Source organism: Lepisma saccharinum, chromosome 11, assembly GCF_977018435.1.
Source record: "Lepisma saccharinum chromosome 11, izLepSacc3.1, whole genome shotgun sequence".
NCBI lineage: Eukaryota > Metazoa > Arthropoda > Insecta > Zygentoma > Lepismatidae > Lepisma > Lepisma saccharinum.
In genome coordinates this window covers 14897527-14903244 of record NC_139239.1, presented here as the reverse complement: position 1 = coordinate 14903244, position 5718 = coordinate 14897527, and positions in this window count along the sequence as shown.

Genomic DNA, 5718 nt, shown 5'->3' with positions numbered 1-5718 from the left:
CTGAAAAAAAAAAGTATATTTAATTATATGTATACATTATAAATATACCCAACTCATAAGCGTAATACTAACTTTTATGTAAAACTAGAACCACACAGAAATTAAATTGGTACCAGTTTCATAGATCGGAGACACGAAAACAAACGCAATTTTTCACATTCTGAGTGCTTTTTTTCATTCCTTTCTTTGCTTCCAGAACACACAATATGGCAGGCACATCTTGACTCAAGTTGTGGGTATGCAGTGTTTCAACCTTCTTCACCGAAAAATACCTACTATCGTGTTCGTCACCAGTGGAAATTATACATTATGCATGAGTAGCTGATGGATAGCCCCAGAAACCATTCACGAATAGCCCCACGAATCATTCAAGGATAGCCCCATGAACCATTTCCGATAAGGTTAGGTTAGGTTTGGTTACGTTAGGCAAGCAGAGTAAAAAAAGGGGGGTTGAAACACTGACAGGGGCTTAAGTCATCAAACGTATGCAGCATCCAGTTGTCGTAGGGCAACCAAATGAAGGCAATGGTAATTGTGCGTCGGTGAGATATTTCTCTTGCAAAGTACATGATTTCCCGGTCAAATATATTCCACGATGAAAGAAAATACCTCGCGGTTTTTTGTCGAGAAAGGAAAATGGTTTTTCGATGAATTTAGGGGTGAAATGGGTGCTAATGGAACCTAACCTAACAGGCCTAACCTAACCTCGTGTGAATGGTTCGTGGGGCTACCCGTGGATGGTTTTTGGGGCTAACGTCAATGGTTTGTGGGGCTACCCGTGGATGGTTTTTGGGGCTAACGTCAATGGTTTGTGGGGCTACCCGTGGATGGTTTTTGGGGCTAATGTCAATGGTTTGTGGGGCTACCCGTGCATGGTTTTTGATCCCCGGTTTTTTACAACTTTCATGCAGAATAGAGTTGGAAACATTGATATTCGAAAACAAAAGAAGCGTTACAATTCGCAAAGCAAGCGATATCGCACCGTGACGTGCTTTCCGTAGCATTAAGGAAAATGGTTTATTTTAGCAGAAAAAGTGTTTGTTTTCGTGCAAAAAGCATATTGGCACCTTCCACTATGTTCCGCAATACATAATTGGTAAGTACAAACCACGAGAAAGACAAAATATCCGATTTAAATGTGTCTCCGATGCATGAAACTGTTACCGAAATTTTTAATGTAATACGTACATACCTATTTACTGTTAGCATTAAACACTGTATAACAATGGTTTTCACATTCAACCCACCACGTTTCTAAGCATAAAAATAATGTAGCCAACATTACATATGTAAAACTTATAACCATTAATAAACTACAGAAAGTATAAAAATAAATTAATATTTTTAAAAAATGTTTACACTCAAAGCATTAAAGCATTGTAGTACTTATTTATTATTTATTTACATTTTACTTGGGATTACCGCTAAGCAGTTTTTCCCATAACTATATATGTACTTTACATAAACTTACATTTTTTAGTACACTATTATTATTTATTATGAACAATTTTTTTCTATTAAATAGTTAAGCCACATTTTCTAAAAAAAGATAACAATATATATCCCACTGTAAGGTTAGGTTCACAAATCAAAGATTCCAAACACTGAGGAAAAGGAATTTCACAGTTTATAAGAGTTTTATAGAATGTCTCTCTTTCTTGTGTGTATCTATTACACTCAAATAGGATATGGTGTATATCTTCCTTGTTGCCACATGTACAGTTTGGGTTTTGTACAATCCGGATCTTTTGTAAATGACTTTTAGTAGTTGTATGTCCTGACCTAATACGATTTAGTAATACTATCACATTCCGTGAACCTTGAACCTTTGTAAACCAAGGCCTCTTTCTATTGAAATTAGCTATCCTCTGATAAAAGCTGCCTGCATTTTGAAATTCACCTTTGCACCATTCCGTCCAGTTTTCCTTCAACTTTTTCTTCACCCTCGGTAGAAGGTCTGTGTACCAGGTTTTCAACTCCAGTACAGGTTGAATTACCCTAGCTTGTTTTGCATACAAATCTGCCATATCATTTCCTAAATTTTGACAATGTGCTTTAACCCAGGTTAAATGAATTATCTTTCCCCTGCTCCTTAAATTTTGTAAAGTTTTTACACAGTTTATAATGTATGGGGAGCATTTAAATAATAAATCATAATTGGACTGAATTGAATATAATACACTTTTGGAATCCGTTAATATTAATATATTTTTTTCTTGCAATTTATATGTATAAATTAGTGCTTGATAAATTGCATAAGCTTCAGCTGTAAAAATAGAAAAATCTTCCGGTAAATGTATCATAATTGATTCCTTCTTCTGTACATCATAAACAGCACATCCTACATTTTGACTACTTTTTGAACCATCTGTATATATAAAGTAATAATCTTTCCATCTTTCCATGTAATCATATTTGGTATATTGTTCAGGAAAATAAATATCTCTATATTCACAAACAGGAAAATCTAGAGTATATATGGGCTTACTCCTTACTTTCAATAATTTTTGATGATCCTCATAGTACTCATTATATAATTGCACCCATCCTATATCTTCGCAGTTATTAATTTTGCCTGTATCATATAATTCAACCAAGTCGAATAGAATGTCGTTAAACGGATGATTAACTTCTGACATTGTTTTTAACAGATATTTAATAGACATTTCCCTTTTCCTATAACTTAAGTTCCATTCGCATGCTTCCATGTATACAGCAACATTAGGAGTACTCTTCATCAATCCTAGACACTTTCGTAGAACTTTCCTCTGCATTACTTCCAAAGGACGAAATACACGTTCTGAAATTGTATTAAAGACTATAATCCCGTATTCTATTGTTGGTTTGTAATAGTTTTTGTAAAAATTCATCATGGTACTAGGATGACTTCCCCATTTTGTTGTAGCCATAGAACGAAATACATTGTAAATTACTTCTGCCTTTTTCACTAACATTTTTACATGAGGTTTCCATGTTAATTTACTATCAAATATAACGCCTAAATATTTCACTGAATTTTCTATGGGAATGTGTAACTTTTTTGTGTATTGATTCACATTTTTCGGAGCTCCGTTTTTACTAAATATAATCAACTTTGATTTTTCTGACGATATATTCATAGACCTATTCTCAAGAAATTTCTTTATCTCTATTATTTTCGCTTCCATGTTGGTGACTCCTTTATCTACTTGCTTGACACTCTCATATATACATAAATCATCTGCATATTGTATAAATCCAAATGGCTCAGGACATATTCTTTGAACATCCATTAAATATATATTAAAAAGTAAAGGACTTAAAGGGCTTCCCTGTGGAAGTCCCCTTGTTATCCATCTAGGTCCCTCAACTTTATTGTGAAAGTAAAAATATAAACAACGATTTTTTAATAGATTCCAAATTATTTTTAGATGCATATAAGGTATTTTCAGATTTTGTAGAATGTTTAATAATTTATTTATATTTACATTATCATATGCCCCTTTAATATCTAAGAAAGCAGCAATAAGACTACTTTTCCTTTTCATTGTATCATAAATTTTTGATGATAACATTGCCAAGGCATCTGTACACCCCATACCCTTCCTAAATCCAACTTGAAGCCTTGAAAATAATTCCTGTCCCTCTATATGCCAACTTATTCTCTTTAGAATTAATTTTTCAAAAATTTTCCCCAGTACTGAAGACAAAGCTATCGGTCTATAAGATTCTCCTTTATGTGGACTTTTGCCAGGTTTCAATATTGGTAAAATCATTTGAGTGTACCACGATTGCGGTACATTTCCTGAATTCATTATATAATTGTAGATGTTACAAAGATATATTATACCACATTCCGGTAAATTTTGAATCATCGAGTATGTTATTCCATCTTTTCCTGGAGTTGTGTCCTTGGTTCTAATTATTATGTCTCTTATTTCATCGATCATGATATTGGTGTATAATCCTTGTGAATGTCTATCTTTAGGACTGAAAGAGAAAATTTCATCAGGGGCATCTGCAGGTTCGTGTTTATTATTACATGTTACCTTCATAATAAATTCATCTCTCCAGGTTTCTTTGAGTGGTATTAATCGAGGGGTATGTGGTTTGCGGATTGATTTAAATTTAGCCCACACAGTACTGATATTCTCTTTGTTATTTATGTCTTCACAATACTTTTCCCACGATTGTCTTTTTGCACTGATATAACATTTCTTGGCCTGCGCTATTGCTTTCTTATAATTAATCCAAGTTTCCTGATTTGGTATTGTTTTATAAACTTTAGTAGCTTCAATTCTCTGTATTTTAAAATTTTGGCAATCTTTATTCCACCAGTGTACTATTGGATACTTTTTTACAACTTCCTCTTTTGCCCTTGTACATGATCTGTCCATAACAATACTAACAGAATCTACAAAATAATCATATGTACTCTTATCAATATTATTTAAATCTCTATTTTTAAATAAGATTGTAAGTAATTTAGAATATTTATTCCAATCAGCTTCGTTAACTTTCCATTTTCTGAGCGGAATAGTGAAAGATCTCACTGAATTAGTATCAGTATAAAAGAAACATGGATAATGGTCACTGGTTCTTTGATCACTGTCTGTTTCCCACTGAAATTGACCACATATATCATCTGACATTAACGTTAAATCTATAGCTGTTGGCCGAGTACCTAATCTTCCTATATAGGTAGCAGACCCGTCATTAATTACAGTAAAGTTGTACAAATCCATACATTCTACTAACACTTTCCCCAACTTATCTTCATCCTGATCTCCCCATATTGTGTGATGGCAATTGAAATCTCCTGCTATAATAAAAGGCTTTTCTATGCATTGAAACATTTGCGATAATGTATTCGTCGTTAATTTCTGTGACTCTGCACCTGTAGGAATATATATAGATATAATACTAACTTTTTGATTCATAAAAGCAATTTTAATTCCTACGACTTCAATTTTGTATGTGTCGTATATAGACAATGTATAATCAAAAGATATAGGTTCAAATGGAATGCTTTCATGAATCATAATTGCAACTCCTTTACTATCATCTTTAATCTTTTCATAAATCATGTGATAATGATTTACTTTAAAATAATTTATGTTTGATGGGTTCACAGAGATTTCCGATAAACATAAAAGTTCAGGTCTATATTCATCTATTAATTTCACCAGATTTTGCTTTCTTGCTTTCAGTGATCTTACATTCCAGTGTACACCCACGAATGTTTTCCATTATTTTTCCTTCCACACCCTAAGGTGTCTCTCCAAAAATTTCCAAATCCTCAATAATTTTCTGCACCTGGCCATTTATTTGTGAGCATTCTGTTAGTATTTCTTTTATATTTAATAAGTCAGAATTTTTAGTTAATGTCGCCATAAGTTTCGCCATTAATTGTAACAAATTATACATAAGATCCTTCTGAGATGTTATGTGAGGAAAGTACACGATTTTTTTCTGTTCTTCATTGTTGTAGATTCCGATATTCACCTCCTGCAGGCTTCTATTTGTACTATCCACGTCTTCCTCATTATTCCTTGTCTTAATAACAGTTCCTGTAGACTTTCCATTTAATTGTTTTTGATTACTTTGTAATTTCTTTAGAGAACCTTTACTTGATTCTCCTTCAGAATTTCCATTATAATTCTTTGTTTGTGAATAGGAATTTAGTCTGAAATTTTTTCCATATTTATTTTCAAATTTGGAATAGTCTCTATGATGTTC